The 20,926-nt window shown below is 40.0% G+C and overlaps 1 long non-coding RNA gene across 1 annotated transcript; it reads right to left on the bottom strand.

Moving 5' to 3' along the window:
* Positions 1-7,503: 7,503 nt before the first annotated feature.
* LOC131140977 (uncharacterized) lies at positions 7,504-15,695 on the bottom strand. The gene is made up of 3 exons (XR_009132484.1): positions 15,554-15,695; positions 15,141-15,288; positions 7,504-10,070 (listed from the first exon to the last, which is right to left on the bottom strand). It is a non-coding gene; the product is annotated as an uncharacterized LOC131140977 (long non-coding RNA).
* Positions 15,696-20,926: the final 5,231 nt, after the last annotated feature.

Below are 20,926 nucleotides of genomic sequence, written 5' to 3'. Positions count from 1 at the left end.
GGGTCGGGTCTCCTAGCTCTGTGGCCTGCACGCTAACCACTCTACCAATGTGCAGCCTGGAAAAAACACATATTTTTAGCATTAAAGTGCGACAAAATTTTGCAGTTTTTTTCAAGACCTGTGAAATTCTCATGTAAAATTATATTTTTAACAAAATAGCCACAGACCGCAAATGGCCCTGGGGGCACTCTTTGGAGAACCTCGGCTTAAATATTATGACTTGACCTGTGACAAAAACTTCACATCTACATGACAAAAACTTAATGCTTGACATGTTTTTCCTACACAAATATCATAATGTCATTTTATTAAATGTTTCTTTGCAATACTAAACATATATATAGTAACAACACTAATTACTAACCACTACTATCTTACAATGACTGCTGTATGATTGATACTCGAAGGCCAAGTAGTGCCATTTCCTGCCTGATAATCATTCCAATCCCAGGGTGTTGTGTCAATCCCGGGGCTGGCTGGGCTCCAGCGAGCGGCGCATGGATCAGAGGATTATGTAAACTGGAGAGGGGGGGGCAGGAGTTATTCAAAGGTGTGATTTGACAATGTACGTGTCAAAGCTTCACCATGGCCCCGGCCTGCGCTACAAGCAATAGAGGCGGGCGGAGAGAGAGAGCAAACTGATATTTTTGTTGTGTTTACTTCTCTAGCTTGCGCTTGTCTATGCTTCCACTGCTGAGGGAAGACAAGGAATGGATAGAGACAGAAAAAAGAAGGATTTTCTTCAAGGAGTATTGGAATAAAAATAGAGCAGTGCCTTACTTTTTTGGAGGAAAAACATTGTTAAGGCACCAAGTCATTCCTTAGGCAACATACAATATTATGTTATGGTAATGGTAATGTTTTTATTTCATTTGAACATGCATCAGATTACAATTGAATACATCCCATGATCAATTCACAGTTCCACATGTCCAAAAGGAGTAGGAAGAAGCAAAGCTTATTAAATCCTACCCCTCCATCTGGTACTTTTACAATCAGTAACTGTTACATTTGTTCACTTCCTGCTTTCCATAATACAGTTTAAGGTTTTTTTTTTTTTATTTTTTTTTATTTTTTAATTTAGTAATTTTTTGTCCCGTACCAAAGTATGAGGTGATATGACCATACAATGGTTGCTAAAAGAAACATTGTCTAATATGTTTTATGATGAGACAGTTTGATCCTGGAGTGGATTACTTTTATTTCTATTGATTCACAATTGGACTAAATTGGCATATGGGACAGTGATTGGGAATCATTTATACAAAAACATAGTTGACTTTCTTTTTGAAGAGAACATACGTCATTAGGACTATTTTATGGGGGTTTCAGTCCCCCTAAAATGTTCTTAAGCCCCCCTAAATAATTTGATATTTTTTTATAAATTCATTCATTTCCTACTGCTTATCCTCACGAGGGTCGCGGGGGGTGTTGGAGCCTATTCCAGCTGTCTTCGGGCAAGAGACGGGGTACACCCCGGACTGGTCGCCAGCCAATCACAGGGCGATAAAAAAAAATTTTTTGTATTTGATTTTTTTTATTACAAAAAAAATCTCTGAGGCTGCACGGCGGTTGAGTGGTTAGCGCGCAGACCTCACAGCTAGAAGACCGAGCGTCAAGTTTTTGTCACAGGTCAAAAACGTAATATTTAAGCCAGGGGTCTCCAAAGACTGCCCCAAGGGCCATTTGCGGTCTGTGGCTATTTTGTTAAAAATATAAATTTACATGAGAATTTCACAAGTCTTGAAAAAAACGGCAGAATTTTGTAGCACTTTAATGCTAAAAATATGTTGTGAACAATCAGTCAAAATCATCGAAACTTTCCGGTTGAAATATAGCTGGGATTGAATAATTAAAAATATAGAATTTGTAATCCCTATGCAAAAATGAAACCACAGAAAAAGAATTACAATCAACAAGCAACTGCTCATTGCCATGCGGTTATACTACCTGTACTACATGTACTGTATATAGCGCATACTAAAGCAGCTCGTTTGAAGTTATTATATAATGAGCATAGAGCATAAGGGCATAGATCGGCGCCCCCTGTGAGCGTGGTGGCATCCATTCCATTTCCTTTGAAAAGAAAAGGCAAACAAACAAAAAAAAAAAGCAAAGGTAAGCGTATGCGGCAGGCTATTTTCATCGCCGCTTAGCTGTCAGGCTAAATCCGCCTCACCAGCTGGTCATTTTTATCAGTTGCCAACGCTGCCAACTGGTGATAAACTTTGGCGCTAGCTTTAAATTTCATCTCCCTGTAGTCCGAACCAGCAGACAGAATTTGCAATGAAATGCCCAAGGGCCAAATTGTTTTGTTCACCCCCGCTCATACACAGAAGTAACAAATAAACGCTAAAAAAAAATAAAAAAAATCATGCTGCAGTTTTTTCGTCTTTTTTATTGAATTTATCCGTCTGTCTTGGGGGAGTGGTAATGGCAAGGCAGCACTTGTTAGAGAGAGAGAGAGAGAGAGAGGTAATATCAGGGTATAAATAAATCCTCTGTATCACAGATGTGGGAAGGTGGTGGCAATGCGGGGGGGGGGGGGGGGGGAGCATAAAGAGAGCCATCCATCAGTCTCCCAGGGGAGCGGGACAAATTAAAGCCCATAAAAGGGCCTCATTACTGGGGGCAGCTCTCCTGTCTCAGCCTCCCCTCATCCTTCCACATCACCTCTCTCTCTCTCTCTCTCTCTCTCTCTCTCTCTCTCTCTTTCTTTACGTCCATTTCTCTCCATCACACACACACTAAACATCCTACTATCAGGAGGAAATGATCCACATAAAACAAGCCCAGGAATCCAAAGGTGGCGCTAATACGTCCTGATGACAATGTCCACAGGCGCACACTGATTCATTCCACATTAGCGCACACACACACACTCACACACACACTTATATACAGTATGTGCTTTGCATATTGGAGTTTAATTGATTGTTATAGCAGGCCATGAAAACCGCTTTACGACTGTTTTTCCTTCAGTTTTAACCTTGGGCTCAGTTGGACCAAAAGCCTTTTAGTCATTTCCACTCTTGCAAAGACACAAAACACCGCAGCTTTTGCACAACAACAATGCGCAACAGAGGTTATGCATTGAAGTGAAATGCACACACACACACACACACACACACACACACACACACACACACACAGTTGAGTTGCAAATGTGAAATTGTAAGTAGTTCATATGTAAAAAAAATAATAATAATAATTTTTGTGTTGTGGCACCGTTGTTTAGACATCTGGTCTAAAAATGCAAATTTCTTTTTTCTTCTTTTCTATCCCCTCCTGCTCTGATCTGACCGCTTCAAATTTGCATAACAACAAAACATCAAATAAAGCCAAATAATAACCCATATCACATGTAAAGATGTAAATTTAGATCAATAATACTATCTGCCCCAATGGCTAGACAGGACAAAAAATATATTAAAAATATAAAAATATAAATAATAATTTATATAAATATAAAAATATAAATATTGGCAGCTTTCGTGACTTCCTGGTTGAATTCAAGCCATTTAACATTTTTACAGTAAATGTGTTAGAGTTAGGTCAGGGGTCGGCAACCTTTACTATCAAAAGAGTAATTTTACCCTCTCACTCACAAAAGAAAAATAAGACTGGAGCTGCAAAATATAATTTAAAAACAATATCTTATAAACTTTCAAAAGTTTCTTAATTTAAAATAAGTTTTAACAGCATAATACAACAAATCGAAGTACCTGACTCCTGAAGAAATATGCAGGGATGTGCTCACATTCAGAATGAATTGCGATTCTCGCCAGATTTGGAGGGAATTTTGGGGTATCAAAGTAGTTCGGAGGGAATTTTGGGGTATAAAAGTAGTTCAGAGGAGAAAAAGCGGAGTTGATCGAGTACTTTTGCTAGTATAGGGTCTGGTAGGAAGTCAGATTTTTAAAAAAAAACTTATTACAAAGATGCGTATTTTCCCCCATTCGGGTGGTACTTGAGCATTGCAAAGGGAACCACAACAAATGGGCTTAAGAGCTACATGCGGCTCTGGAGCCGTGGGTTGCTGACACCTGGGTTATGTTATGCATTGAAGTGAAATGAACACACACACACTCACACACGCAGTTGAGTTGCAAATGTGAAACTGTAAGTAGTTCATTTGTACAAAAATTTATTTTTCATTTTTGTGTATCTTGTGGCATCATTGTTTAGAAATTTTGTCTAAAAATGCACTCCCCCCTCTGTTTTCTTTTTTCTTCTTTTCTATCCCCTCCTGCTCCGATCTGACCGCTTAAAATTTGCATAACAACAAAACATCAAATAAAGCCAAATAATACTCCATATCACATGGAAGATGTAAATTTAGATCAATAATACTATCTACCCCAATGGCTGGACAGGACAAAAAAATAAAAATAAATAACTGCCACCTTTCACAATAGAAATATTGGTCAGATTTTTTTCAAAACTCATTACAAAGATGCGTATTTTCCCCCATTCGGGTGATACTTGAGCATTGCAAAGTGTGCCAAAACAAAGGGGCTGAAGAGCCACATGCGGCTCTGGAGCTGTGGGTTGCTGACCCCTTGGTTAGGTGGCCCTAACATTGCCCGATATTTGTGTAGACCTTGTCAAATGTAATGTTATGACCTCATCTTACACAAGTGTGACTTGAGGAAGGATGCTAGTATCTAAACCAGAACTGAATTGATGAGACGTTGCAGCTCTTCGGAGGATTCAAACCAGCGTCGGGCCCCGTGGAGACGCTGGAAAAGAGGCCCCGCGTCCTAACATCTCACATTATTTTCCTCGACGCCAACCATGCCTGGCCCTACTTTCTACTTTTGTCTTTTTTTTTTTTTGTAGCTCCAATTCGCGCACAAACTGCATAGGCAATGATTATTTGCATTAAATTATTAATATGCACATGGTAACCGAGCTGGGCTTTGGAGTCATTCTTTTCATGATGAACATGGTGAGAAAGGAGGAACTTCAGAGCTGGTAGCCCTCATTTAAATCAAGTAAGAAGAAGACGGTATTGATTCCACCATGCGCACCCACACATGTTTCAGCTTCCAAAACAACTTTTTTTTTTTTTTAATTCAAGGGAGGGTACGGGGGGTCCCCACAGAGCTCAAAACAAAGAGGACAGACTTGTTTGAGGCTAATACTCTTGTGCACAGAGTGAGGCAAGCACTAACAAGAATGAACAGACTGCGAAATGCTGCAAACTTCATCCATAGTTGTTAAGACTCTACTGTACCTCCATGGACGACTGACGCATTCACCTCCACGTATGACAAAAAACTGTTTATCTTCATGCTAAAGCAATATCCCAAGTACAAAAATTACAACCAATCATACAGCCTGATTTTCAGGTTTTCATGGATCACCACTAGAAACAAAGTACCATATTTTCCAGACCGTTTTGGCAGGAAGCACAAATCAAAGGAATAGGTGCAGATTCTGGAAAATCCCCCCAAATATTCTGTGCGGGTTATTGTGCGTAGCTGCTCTATAGGAGTCCACAACTCAATACAAAGGGTCAAAGAATGAGCATAATAGGTCCCCCTTTAGAAAACAGCAGTGCAGTCCTGTCATGTAGAGGATCTTTGATTTTGCGTAGCACTGATGCAGAATAGAGGATCTTTGAGGCATCATTTAAGTGGTTTTATTATAATACTGTATTTTCTAGACTATTAGTCACTCCGGAGTATAAGTCGCACAAGGCTAAAAATGCATAATTAGGTAGAAAAAAACATACATAAGTCACACTGGAGTATAAGTTGCACAAGATCAAAAATGCATAATTGGGTAGAAAAAAACATATATAAGTTGCACTGGAGTATAAGTCGCACAAGGCCAAAATGTATAATTAGGTAGAAAAAAACATACATAAGTCACACTGGAGTATAAGTTGCACAAGATCAAAAATGCATATTTAGGTAGAAAAAAACATACATAAGTTGCACTGGAGTATAAGTCGCACAAGGCCAAAAATGCATAATTAGGTTGAAAAAAACATACATAAGTCACACTGGAGTATAAGTTGCACAAGGCCAAAAATGCACAATTAGGTAGAAAAAAACATACACAAGTCGCACTTCACACTGGAGTGTTAAGTCGCACAAGGCCAAAAATGCATAATTAGGTAGAAAAAAAACATACGTAAGTTGCACAAGGCCAAAAATGCACAATTAGGTAGAAAAAAACATACATAAGTCGCACTGGAGTATAAGTCAAACAAGGCCAAAAATGCATAATTAGGTAGAAAAAAACATACATAAGTCGCACTGGAATATAAGTTGCATTTTTTGCTGTTACAGTCTGCTTGCATTGGGCTCAGTTGGGAGCATTGATCCACCAGATCCAACACACGGAGTCGAAAGCTTGCTTTCTTGAAGTGCATCATCACATCATGATTTGTGAAAAGTATTGCCTCTCGTTTCAATCCAATCTAACAATGCGGCTTATGAATGTTGTTTCAAACATCACCTAAAAAAAACCGACGGCAACAATCTGCCATTCAACCAGTGACAACGAGCCTTCGTTACCAACCTGTATGGCAAGCGCTGATGATTTAAAAGTCATGTCGGCATCATCTAGGAGTAAACAAGTTAAGTTTGGCAACATGCAACAAGGCATCCGTGTGTCTGATGGCTGGTCTTTGCCACGAGCGCAGACAGAAACAGAGAAAAAGTATGGCGTCTAATTGATGGCGCTGTTGTGAGTGCCAGCCTTCAGAGAAGCAGAGCTTATTATTGATGATTTGACACAGTTTGATGTGCGCATGGAGCCCACTGAAGGGGCTTCTTCTTCTTCTTTGTTTGCGGATCACTTGATCAAAGTGCTCCGTGTGTCTTGTTGTTTGTTTCATGTACTGTACGTGCACGCAGACGCTGTTGTTATTAACACAGCATGGGGGGAAAATTTACTTTTGGGGGGCATTTAGTCAGTACTAAGGACACTGACCTTGGCTTGGGAAATGTATTCAAAGGTAGACTTAAGTTGGTCGAACCTGTTTCCTCAAATAGTGTCGAGGGCCGCTTATTTACTCAACCATAAATGGGATTTGACAATGTTAATAGTAATATCATAATAATGGTAATGGTTTTATTTCATTTGAACATGCATCAGATTACAATTGAGTGCATCCCATAATCAGTTCACAGTTCCACATGTCCAAAAGGAGTAGGAAGAAGCAAAGCTTATTAAATCCTACCCCTCCATCTGGTACTTTTACAATCAGTAACTGTTACATTTGTTCACTTCCTGCTTTCCTAATATAGTTTAAGGGTTTTTTTTGTTGTTTTAACTTTATTGTTATATTTATATGTAACATATTTATTATTTTTATCTTTATTTTTATATTTGCATTATTTTTTAATTTTAATTTTAATTTTAATTTTAAGTAACGTACTGAAGTACGAGGTGATATGAGCATCCAATGACATAATGGGTACCATAGTAAGTGTCAATATCATGATATATATAGCACATCATGACTGATGACTATTTTTAGCCTTATGCATTATTTTAGCTGTTTGAAGATGAACTATATCAGCAAGTTGAAGTATTTGTGATTTTTGAAATTTTAGAAATAAGGAGTTAGTATGTATTCTCTGTAGGCGGCATTATGAATTATCCTTAACATTTAGCCAGTGAAGATTGCTTTTATAGTTATTACTAGAAAAGAAGAAGAACTTTAGTGAAGTCAACGCTGAACTGTTGCCATCATAAAATTTTGAAATAATCCACAATAATAGTAAATCGAATGTTTTCAGCGACCAGTCAAAGGTGTACCTCGCCTCTTGCTCAATGGATGGATGTATTTTTTGAAATTATTAGGGACCCCTGGTTATGATATAACACCCCTATTGTCACTTTTACACTCCTTTTAACTAAAACAGTGGACATAAGTGAAAATAAGCCTGTTGTTTCGGTAATCAAGTCTGGTGTGTGTTTCATCGAACATTACAGCACCTAGTGGCCAGTGTAGCGTACTACATAAGTATTCATATTTTTGACTAATAATAGGCCATGTTCAACCATGAAACAGCATGATTTAGTCAAAACATATAGTTTTGAAAAATATAAATATTGAAATATAGTTTTGAAAAATATAAAATTCAATGCGCAAAGTGGCGAGGGATTACTGTACACTTCCTTTGAAACATATTTTATTTCACATTTCAAAACTCACCCTGACTTGCTTCAGCACGGCAAAAAAAAAAAAAATGGAGATTATACTGTGGTGTCAAATGCCAGGCCATGTATTAATCCCACGCTGGGCTCTCATGCTGTGACTGCACAAATAAGAGCACAGCAAGTTGCCTCTAATGACCTGCAAATGCAGGAACCACAAATACACACGCTACCTGCGCATGAAGTATCGCGCTTACTATCATCATCCATGAAATGTTGTGAATTCTTCATGAGTACATTCTGCCAGCAGGAAGTGTGTCTTAGCTTGTAAACGCTGTTGCTTCTAAACATCTTCACAGTTCAATATTTATTTATGACAGGAGAGTTTGTCAAAGTAAACATGTAATTCATACTGTCCTCAAACTCAAAAAGGCGGTCACTCCACAATGTTGTGTGCATTGACGTTTATTGTAAATAAACACCTCCTCACCAGCGGCATTAAAGATAGAATGACAGGTACTTATGTGGCCACTCCACAATGTTGTGTGCATTGAAGTTTATTGTCAATAAACACCTCCGCATCAGTGGCATTGGAGATAGAATGACAGGTACTTATGTGGCCACGCCACAATGTTGTGTGCATTAACGTTTATTGTAAATAAACACTTCCTCACCAGCGGCATTAAGGATAGAATGACCGTTAGGTGGCCACTCCACAATGTTATGCATTAAAGATAGAATGACAGGTACTTATGTGGCCACTCCACAATGTTGTGTGCATTTACGTTTAGTGTAAATAAACACCTCCTCCCCAGCGGTATTAAAGATAGAATGACCGGTAGGTGGCCACTCCACAATGTTGTGTGCATTGACATTTATTGAAAATAAACACCTCCTACACCATCGGCATTAAGGATAGAATGACCGGTAGGTGGCCACTCCATAATGTTGTGTGCATTAACGTTTATTGTAAATAAACACCTCCTCAACAATGGCATTAAAGATAGAATGAATGGTACTTATGTGGCCACTCCACAATGTTGTGTGCATTGACATTTATTGCAAATAAAGACCTCTTCAATATTGACACTTACTATGGTACCCATTATGTCGTTGGATGGCATATCACCTCGTACTTTGGTACGTAATTAAAATTAAAATTAAAATTAAAATTAAAATTAAAATTAAAATTAAAATTAAAATTAAAATTAAAATTAAAATTAAAATTAAAATTAAAATTAAAATTAAAATATATTAGGAAAGCAGGAAGTGAACAAATGTAACAGTTACTGATTGTAAAAGTACCAGATGGAGGGGTAGGATTTAATAAGCTTTGCTTCTTCCTACTCCTTTTGGACATGTGGAACTCTGAACTGATTATGGGATGTACTCAATTGTAATCTGATGCATGTTCAATTGAAATTAAACCATTACCATTCTTTGGGCTTTTCCCTTCTGGGGTCGCCACGGCAAATCAATCTCCTCCATCCAACCCTGTCTTCTGCATCCGTCTCTCTCACACCAACTACCCTTATGTCCTCCTTCACTGCATCCATAAACCTCCTCTGTGGTCTTCCTCTACGCCTCCTACCTGGCAGCATCCTTCTATCACTATATCTCCTCTGGACATGTCCCAACCATCTCAGTCTGGCCTGTAATGTAGTCCTTCCTGATCCTATCCATCCTGGTCACTCTCAATGAGAACCCCAGCATCCTCATATCTGCTACATCCAGTTCCTGTCTTTTTCCTCAGTGGCACTGTCACTAGACCAAACAACATGGCTGGTCTGACCACAGTTTTATATACCTTGACGTCATAAACGACAACTTCAGCACCTAAAGAGTAAAACATGGGCTCAACTTGCATCGGGGACCAATTCCCAATCGGACAACAAGGTGTGTCGCACGATCCGGCGAAGACTGAAAAGTTGAAATCAGCAGCCAGCGCCCTAAAAATCAGAAGAAAAAGTGTCAGAAAAGAGACAAGAAGAAACGGAGCATGTCTTTTAATGAAGCAACCGTGGTCCTTGGTCGTAATTTTCAAAGAAGCTCAAGCTGAAGATTAAAGTCAAAGGAGTCTCCCAATGGCTTCGAGTCGGCGCCGCTTTGAAAAATACCCCCAGTGTACAAAAAAAAAATCCCCCCCCCACCCCAACCTCTTCACCCACCCATCATCATCATCATCATCACCATGCTTTCTTTCTTTTCGGCACTTGAGCCACCAATTCTCGCCCCCTGATCCCATCATTAAAAAAGCTCAGGCAGGAACAAGGGAGGTTTTTTTTCAAGTGCACGTGTATGTATGTGTGTGTGTGTGTGTGTGTGAGTGTGTGTGTGTGTGTGTGTGTGTGTGTGTGCACGGCCTGGGCCTGCCAAGCGAGGAGGTGGCGCCGACTCTTTAAGTGCAATAGACACCTCCAACCTCAGCGACTGTGGAGAACTAACACGGTGCCACGTGCGCGCACAATAGCATGAATAATGGATGGGCCCGGGGCTTCACGTGTTAAGAACAGAGGAGGCGTGCCAGTAGCGTTTCACTTCAAATTTGTATTGTCTTTAGTCTCCGCCAGCCATCTACATTTCTAACACCTGCCTCAGTCAGATGTGTGCCGGTGCACTAGCCCCGGAACTACCTTTCATCTCACACAGCGAGGTATAAAAAAAAAAAAAAAAAAACACACTTTCAAGTGATCATTATCTAGTAGGGAAACCAGGACACAAGTTGGATAGCTTGCCTCTTTCCTCCACCAACACTAACCTTTGTTACTGCTACAGGAAAAAGACACTTCTTTGCACCTTGACTCGGAAAAAACGTTATTCTCAGCTGGCGCTACAATTTACGCTACGTTTACATGAGTTTTTCTCTTTCCGAATGACCTTTCCGAAAGCAATGGTATACATGGAAAGGAATATTCCAATGGCGTGTCTACATACGCCGCTATAATCAACCAGAATAGTCAATGGGGCATGCGCAGTAAAACGTAAACATCAACATCACGTGATACCGACTTCCTCGAGTTTTTCTTTCACTTGTCGGAATAACTCCGTATTGCCAGTTTTTCTTTCGTTCCAGTCTTGAAATTTAGTCAAAAACAAACTTTCCTTAGCAGTCCAGTGCCGATTGCTCGCCTCCATTTTTAAAACTGAAGAACGTCTGGAGCTGCGTGTTACGTCATATCTCATATCTCAAAGAACGCACCCGGGAACAGGAAAAGATAAAGTTCAATCTTGCTAATATTTTATAATTAAACTCAGCACATGTTTTATATAGATATGTATTTTCTTTTTTAATAAAACTGGACTTAAAATGAATGGCGTATAGAAGGGTTTAGATTCTGTTCCACAGATGGCGCTAATGCACACGAAAGCTGCTTGCCAACCGCCAATAAACAACAGAAGAAGAAAAACACCACGAAGAAGAACGCAGTCTGACAACTTTCCGATTGAGCGGATACAAGATACCTCAATCGGATTGGGGAAAGGAATATTCCACCCCTTGGAATCCGATTATATATTCATTCGGATTGGCACTTTTCTTTCGGAAGCGGAAGAAAATGAATGATTTTGGTTGTTTGTTGTGCTTTGGATGTTTTTTGATGTAATTATTATAATAAAACCACTTAAATGATGGCACAAACACCAGTCAAAGATCTGCTATTCTGCATAAAATCAAAGATCCTCTACATGACGGGACTGTACTGCTGTTTTTAAAGCGGACCTATTATGCTCATTCTTCAACACTTTGTATTGAGTTGTGGACTCCAATAGAGCAGCTACACACAATAACCCACACAGAATTTTTTTTTAGATTTTCCAGAATCTGCACCTATTCCTTTGAGTTGTGCTTCCTGCCAAAACGGTCTGTTTTAATGTATTCCACCCACGGCCTGCCTCCGGGCATGCCCATTCCGCTCTGGTTGGTCACATGCCCAAAGTGCTTCCTAACTATGAACCATATAAAGAAGTCCGCCCCTCTGTGACATCACAAAGTGACAGTTTTACCACGCCCTTTGAAACTGAGCGTTTAGAGCCATCCCAAAATTCTTTCAAGGCTCACTTCCAAAAACACAAACCTCATTATCTGAAACGTTGGCATCGTTTAACACGAGAATACAACATTCTTACTACATTTATAGGTCGAAAAATTGAAAAAGCATAATGAAAAAATGGTCGTCAAAGATCTTCTGTTGAACAAGGAACAAGAGGGCTTCGCTCTATCTGAAAAAATGCTCTGAAAAGATCCTCTATATGACAGCAACTCTTAAAAAGATGGCTAACTAGCAAAGCCCCCCCCCCCACTGAAAAAAAGAGCAACTTTCCTTTTAAAGGTGCACGAAGCAGCAAGTTCTTTCCAGAAAGTTCCTTCCTGACTACGATAGAGCAGCTACACACAATAACCCGCACAGAAATATTTTTAGATTTTCCAGAATCTGCACCTATAAATAAATATAAACCATATAAGGAAGTCCGCCCATCTGTGACATCACAAAGTGACAGTTTTACCACGCCCTTTGAAACAGAGCGTTTAGAGCCATCCCAAATTTCTTTCAAGGCTCACTTCCAAAAACACAAACCTCATTATCTGAAACATTGGCATCGTTTAACATGAGAATACAACATTCTTACTATATTTATATGTCAGAAAATTGGAAAAAGCGTCATGAAAAAATTGTCAAAAATCTTCTGTTAAACAAGGAACAATAGGGCTCTGCTCTTTCTGATAAAAATGCGCTGAAAAGATCCTCTATATGACAGAAACTCTTAAAAAGATGGCTAACTAGCAAAGCCCCCCCCTGAAAAACAGAGCAACTTTCCTTTTAAAGGTGCACGAAGCAGCAGGGAAGTTCTTTCCAGAAAGTTCCTTCCTGGCTGCCGAGCGCTTCATAAGTACGTAATGTCTTCATTACATACTTATGAGCCTTGGCCACGAATGAAAACGGCAGTCAAAACAACAAGTGATCAAATATCCCAACTTAACTAACTTGACAGACGCCGCGGCTTGACCATAAACATACTCGCTCTCCCTGGGCGGAGCGCACAACCCAGCTTCCACCTCGGTAAACACGGCTGTAATATTTAACACAGGCGATGCCAAAAGGCCTCCCAAAGTTTGCTCCTCCGCCGCTGCGGTTTGGGATGTTTTGCCTGGGGTCGGCGTTTCACCATTATGACATCGCCCAGGACCCACGCCGGAGACTATCAAAAGGCGTTGCGGCGTTCATCAATGAGGAATATTCATACGCGGATACGCCCTCGCCACCCGAGAAGGGAAGCGTCTCCTTTGCAGCGGCCGCCAATCCACTGGCAACACATGAAAAGTTACAAAACATCAAATGAAGCGCTGGGAAAAGGACGATTAAAAATACAAAAACGGCGGGCTTAAAAGGAAGACGGGTTGAAAGTGGTGGAAATTCTTCTTCACCAAAAAAAAAAGAAAAAGAAAAAGCGGTGATTGAGCAGCAGCTGATTAATCAGCCATGGCTTTCCCGACTAACCGTCTTGCATTACTTTTGAGTTAACGCGGTAGCGATCAATGGAAAGAGCTGCAGGTGATGTTTTTAATTAAGGTAATTCATGGCGGCGCTGGGAAGGCTAAATTACAAACGACTTTGCACGCGGAGATAGAACATTATGTGCAATGCTGAAGAAAAACAGAACACATGACTGAAGATCTCTGTGTGGAGTTTGCATGTTCTCCCCATGCATGCGTGGGTTTTCTCCGGGTACTCCGTTTTCCTCCCACACTCCAAAAACATGCTAGGTTAATTAGCGACTCCAAATTGTTTATAGGTATGAATGTGAGTGTGAATGGTTGTTTGTCTATATGTGCCCTGTGATTGGCTGGCCACCAGTCCAGGGTGTAGCCCGCCTCTCGCCCGAAGACAGCTGCGATAGGCTCCAGCACCCCCTGCGACCCTTGTGAGGATAAGCGGTAGAAAATGAATGAATGAATGAATGATGTTTTGTTGTTTCGCAAATTTGGAGTGGTCAGACCGGAGCAGGAGGGGATAGAAAAGAAGAAAAAAGAAAACAGACGGGGGCGTGCATTTTTAGACAAAATGTCTAAACAACAATGCCACAACGACGCTACTCCAGTTTCCTCCCACATTCCAAAAACATGCTAGGTTAATTAGCCACTCCAAATTGTCCATAGGTATAAATGTGAGCGTGAATGGTTGTTTGTCTATATGTGCCCAGTGATTGGCTGGCCACCAGTCCAGGGTGTACCCCGCCTCTCGCCCGGTGACAGCTGGGATAGGCTCCAGCACCCCCGTGAGGAAAAAGTAGAAAATGAATGAATGAATGAATGTTGTTTACAAAGTGCTCAATTTTGTTAAATCAATGCGACCTGCCAGACAAAAAGTTTGCCCACCCCTGCCTTAACGGCTTTATTGTTGCTATCAGTATCTCCCAGCTACAACATGAGTAGAGCGCCCGCATCAGCGCTCTACCACAAAGTCTCGGCACGTGCTAAACTCGCCGCCACCCAGTAAAGACAACTGCATGTCACGCTGTTTAGCCCGTCACGGCAAGGGCCAGGCAGGCCCGTCATTAAACCCTTCCCCACGACACGCTCTGCATCAAAAGCATATAAAGGAAAGAGAAGATGCCATGTTCTGAAACAAGAACAAAAAAAAGGTAGGTTAAGTGGCAAAAGAGTGACAGCCGAGCCGGTGCTAGCATGCTTATGCCAGCAGAAATGGCTTAAATACACCCCGCCATGAATATACAATGACGCTGTGAAGAGTTTGACTACAAAGCTGGAGCCACCACGTTGTTTTTGATGAGGCTGGATTGTCTATGTGTGTGTGTGTGTGTGTGTGTGTGTGTGTGTGTGTGTGTGTGTGTGTGTGTGTGGCAGCTTTCTACCTTTCTAACCTACTTACATGCGCCATCGTGTCCAATTAAGAGAGGGAGGGGATGCTAATATGAATCAACCAGTGAACAATTGTCTGATTACCCAAGTCAAACATTGGGTCACTGCAAGATGAAAGAGTTAGTTAAATACTGAACAGTACCTACTCAACTCCATCTGTCCGTCTTCTATGCAGGCTGGAGCCTATCCCGGCTGTCTCTGGGTGGTGTAACTCCCTCGGATGTGTCCAACGATCAGACAGCAAGTTCTTGTGTTTTACTGATGGATTTATCACAAAACCAACGTGAGAACTAAAAGGGGTTCAAACAGATACAAAATACAAAAAAATACTGGTCACATAATACACAAATATACAATAACATTATGTCTACAAATTCGTGTTCTTATTATTAAACCCTTTTTCTTTACAATTGTGCAAATTAACTTACCACATTACATACATTTCCATCAACAAATGTGCAACACACTCATGATTAACATTAGCTGGTAAAGCAAACTGTAAACTAAAACACAAAGAGACTGAAACGAAAATAATACAAAATACATATACTGTACCTTAATGACCGCACACATGTCTTAGAAGGAAATTATAGAGATTATTTTGAACTTTTAGCACCTATTAGCCTTTGAGCTCTAAATAGTGTAACTCTGAATAGTGTAACAGGAAACGGCGCTGACTTTCTATTGGTGTAACGACAAAACGTGCACGTGAGGAAACGACGATTTTACAAAAAAATTGTTCCGCCTCTTTCACTTATATGCACTTAGGTAGGAACCAAAAACGAAAATAGGTAGGAGCTTAAAACTGACAGCATACACTGACTGAGAGGCAGTTACAGCTTTCTTGTTAGCCTGCTTTTGCCCTATTATATGAAATTTGTCAGAGTTTTTTCATTCATACATTTTCTACCACTTATCCTCACCGGGGTCGCGGGGGAGCCTATCCCAGCTGTCTTCGGGCGAGAGGCAGGGTACACCCTGGACTGGTGGCCAGCCAATCACAGGGCACATATAGACAAACAACCATTCACACTCACATTCATACCTATGGACAATTTGGAGCCAATTAGCCAATTAACCAAGCATGTTTTTGGAATGTGGGAGGAAACCGGAGCAAACTCCACACAGAGATGGCCGAGGGTGGGATAGAACACGGGTCTCCTAGCTGTGAGGTCTGTGCGCTAAAAAAATTATATTGGGGCTAAATGTTCTAATATTATGGAAATTAAGTCACATTTAAAGAATTTTTAAGTTGAATTTTTAAAAAAAAAAATTAAATGAGGGGAAAAAGCAAACTATGAAGTGTTTTTCTAATTATAGGCTAATTATAGTTTCATTCATTCATTTTCTACCACTTATCCTCACTAGGGTTGCGGGAGTCCTGGAGCCTATCCCAGCTGTCATCGGGCGAGAGGCGGGGTACACCCTGGACTGGTGGCCAGCCAATCACAGGGCACATATAGACAAACAACCATTCACACTCACATTCATACCTATGAACAATTTGGAGTCGCTAATTAACCTAGCATGTTTTTGGAATGTGGAAGGAAACCGGAGTAGCATCGTTGTGGCATCGCACTCCCCCTTTTCTTTTTTCTTCTTTTCTATCCCCTCCTGCTCCAGTCTGACCACTCCAAATTTGCAAAACAACAAAACATCATTCATTCATTCATTTTCTACCGCTTATCCTCACAAGGGTTGCGGGGTTGCTGGAGCCTATCCCAGCTGTCTTCGGACGAGAGGCAGGGTACACCCTGGACTAGTCTTCAATCACAGGTCACTTCAATCTGGTCAGCCAATCACAGGGCACATATAGACAACCATTCTTACTCACATTCATACCTATGGACAATTTGGAGTCGCTAATTAAGCTAGCATGTTTTTGGAATGGGAGAGGAAACGGGAGTACCCGGAGAAAACCCACACATACACGGGGAGAACACGGGGATTGAACTCGGGTCTCCTAGCTGTGAGGTCTGCGCTAACCACTCGACCTCCGTGCAGCCTATGTGACAGTATAGCGGCTATAAAATTAGCTACACTTAAATCAACTTCAATCCAATCAAATTAGAACTTCCTTGACCCTTTCCCTACCAGTTCCCTTACTGTTGTCTAAATTGGTTAGTTGATCCTCCCTCCAGGACGAAAGCCCCCCCCTGTGATCTAACAATTAGCCTGCCGTCTGCGTCCCTGATGGTCGAGTCCAAGAAGACACGGAAAACCATCAATGCTTTTCTTTGCTCCCCTCCCGCCTGAGATTGGCTGCTGTAATTGGTTCCCACTCTGAAACATTCCATCACACTTTATTAACGGCCGTCATCCAGTCGGCGGCTAATCTTTTATTCTGTTTTGCAATTATTGCAAGGTGGCGAGGCATTAAACGAAGACGAGGAGGAGGAGGAGATAATGAAATTAACTTCCCTAACTTACAGCAATTCTCCGTGGCACAATGATCACATATTCTCTTGGTCTGGAGAGGGGGGGCGGGGGGCGGAGGGGGGGAATATATGCTAATTTTATGCATCTATCGTGTGTTATTACCATTGCGGCAACATAAAACACTGTTTTCTGCAACAATTAGACTTAAAATGGTGCATGTTAATCAGTCGGGGGGAGAATTGCGCGTTGTAATTGAAAAAAGTGTGAACCGTTGACATGTCTCGCTGCAAATGTTTGACAGCAGCGACGCTTTGTTTACACCCCCGCCGTGTTTGTGTTGTTTCAAAAAAGGTTGCTTGGTAATACCTGAGAGCTACCGTGGGGAATACTCCAGGGCATTTTCTCTATTCCGTCTATTGTTGGTATAACAGCAGCGCTTTTTTTTTTATAACTGCAGCTTTCACTGGGAAAAATATCATACAACAAAAAAAAACATGTTTAGTTGTTTTGCTTGTTTGGGAAGGACTCAATAGCTTATTATGTTGGACATGAATGTCACACCTGAGGCCCTCAAGGTCCTTTAAAAACAGTCACTCATTTGTCCTCAATGACAAAAAATATCAAGTTCCTCGGAAATTTGATGTAAAAATTCATTCATTCATTAATTAATTCATTCATTCATTCATTTTCTACCGCTTATCCTCATGAGGGTCGCAGGGGTTGCTGGAGCCTATCCCAGTTGTTTTCGGTACACCCTGTACTGGTGGCCAGCCAATCACAGGGCACATATAGACAAACAACCATTCACACTCACATTCATACCTATGGACAATTTGGAGTCGCTAATTAATCTAGCATGTTTTTGGAATGTGGGAGGAAACCGGAGTAGCATCGTTGTGGCATCGTTGTTTAGACATTTTGTCTAAAAATGCACTCCCTGTTTGTTTTCGTTTTCTTCCTTTCTATCCCCTCCTGCTCTGGTCTGACCACTCCAAAATTGCAAAACAACAAAACATCATTAATTCATTCATTTTCTACCGCTTATCCTCCAGAGGGTTGCAGGGGTGCCTATCCCAGCTGTCTTCAAGCGAGAGGCGTAATAACAATAATAATAATAACAACAACAACAACAACAACAATAATAATATTAATTATAATAATGATAATAATAGGGCCACACAGTGGCAGACAACAACAACAATAATAATAATAATAATAGGGCCACACAGTGGCAGACAACAACAACAATAATAATAATAAATAATGATGATGATGATTTTAATAATAGTACACATAGCACACATTGGCAGACAATAATAATAATAATAATAATAATCATGATTTTAATAATAGTACACATTGGCAGACAATAATAATAATAATAATAATAATAATAATAATAATAATAATAATAATAATAATAATAATAATAATAATAATAATAATAATAATAATAATAATAATAGGGTCACACAGTGGCAGACAACAACAATAATAATAATAATAATAATAATGATGATAATAATAGGGTCACACTGTGGCAGACAACAAGAACAATAATAATAATAATAATTATAATAATAATGATGATGATTTTAATAATAGGGCCACACAGTGGCAGACAACAATAATAACAATAAAATAATAATGATGATAATGATAATAATAGGGCCACACAGTGGCAGAGTGGTTAGCATGTTAATTGGTGACTCCAAATCGTCCATAAATTGTCCAATTGTCCCTGCAATTGGACAATTAAATCTTAATGATTGCATCAGTTTATGTTGAGTTATATTAAAATATCATTTTCAACAAGACATTTTTATACATTAGAAACAAATATGTGACAAACAGAAAAAAGAGACATGGAAAAATGAGCATCCGCTGGCAAATTCATCTTCTATTCCTTCAACTGAGCCAAAATGGCTTAAAAAGGTCTCTATCCGATGTCTTAAGTGTTAAAATGACTGGTCTCGTACACGGCTTACTTGTGAAGTGGGGCACTCATGAAAATGGATGACGGAGGTGATACTGCATGACAGTCAGCCATTGACACACAGCACAACAAATGTAGCGTCCTCTTACACCATAATCTGATCAGAGTGCGATTCAATTATTTAATAGCAACACGACAGAGCATCATTAAAACAAATTGCGTGTCACGGATGCGAGGTCACAGGTGTAGCGCCCATTCCCGTTCTCTAACCCCTCCTTCCTTTTCTCTGTGAATCCTCCCAAATTGGTCCTCATACAAATTAGGTGTGTCCCGGAAGGGCGCCATCAATACATTGACTCCTTTTATGAGGGTCATCAAACAGCCATTAGCGGGGCGTCAGAGGCGGGGCCCCGTTTGGGGAGCGACTGCCCACGGTGACTGATGAGGCGGATGGGGATGGGAAGAAGCTTGGTTGTGAGCATGGAGCACAGAACAGAGGGGAGAGGTCGAGGGTGATGGGGCGGGGGGATTATTGAGTACTGAGGTCATTAGTTAAGCAAATCCAAACTCATTTGCAGAGCATCAGAGATGCTAATCTAAAAATTTTAATAAAAAAAAAAGAAAAAATATTTAAAAAAATATTTTAAAATATTTTAAAATATTTTAAAATATATTTAACAATAAATATATTATAAAAATATTTAAAATATTTAAAATTAAAATTAAAATGTGGAACTGTGAACTGATTATGGGATGCACTCAATTGTAATATGATGCATGTTCAAATGAAATAAAACCATTAATTAAAAAAAAAATAAAAACAAAAATATTTTTTATTAAATAAAAAAATATATAAATAAAAAACTTAAATTATATTAAGAAAGCAGGAAGTGAACAAATGTAACAGTTACTGATTGTAAAAGTACCAGATGGAGGGGTAGGATTTAATAAGCTTTGCTTCTTCCTACTCCTTTTGGACATGTGGAACTGTGAACTGATTATGGGATGCATTCAATTGTAATCTGATGCATGTTCAAATGAAATAAAACCATTACCATTACCATAATATTTTGACTTTATTCCTGTAAATACTTGTAATGTCTCAATTTTTTCTGCTGTTGTTTTCGTTTTCTTTAGTTTTCTGGTTAAATATTTTTACAATGTGATGCTGGCCAATAAAAAAAAAAAGAGGCCTGGCCTACGAGCCACACCTTGGACACCCCTTATATACAGTGTATCGTTTTGTCTTGTAAAACAAAGAAAAAGGCCCAGCAGGCCAAGAAAGGCTGAGGAGCAAAGAATAAATTGACATGCTTCCAAAAAAAAACGAAAAAAAAAAAAACATTATTCCAGAAAGCAGCGGTCAGCTTTAATCAGACGTGGAAGCTCAGGTTGATCCTCCAGATACTTCCTGGTAGAATAATCAGTGTCTGGATGAGAACTTGCAGCCGTGGCCTCTGCTTACCTAATGAGACCCCGTGACCACAACGCCTCCACCAGGGGAGGAGGAGAAGAAGAAACGAAAAGAAGGAGGAGCTAGGAATCCAAATGTAGCTCCCCATCATTTGCATGCCCGTGAAGGTTTACAGCTTCTCTTTTTTTCGCTTCTTTAT

This window comes from Doryrhamphus excisus, chromosome 1 (assembly GCF_030265055.1).
Source record: "Doryrhamphus excisus isolate RoL2022-K1 chromosome 1, RoL_Dexc_1.0, whole genome shotgun sequence".
Classification (NCBI taxonomy): domain Eukaryota; kingdom Metazoa; phylum Chordata; class Actinopteri; order Syngnathiformes; family Syngnathidae; genus Doryrhamphus; species Doryrhamphus excisus.
Note: the sequence above shows the minus strand (reverse complement) of the source record. Positions and strands in the feature narration are given on the sequence as shown.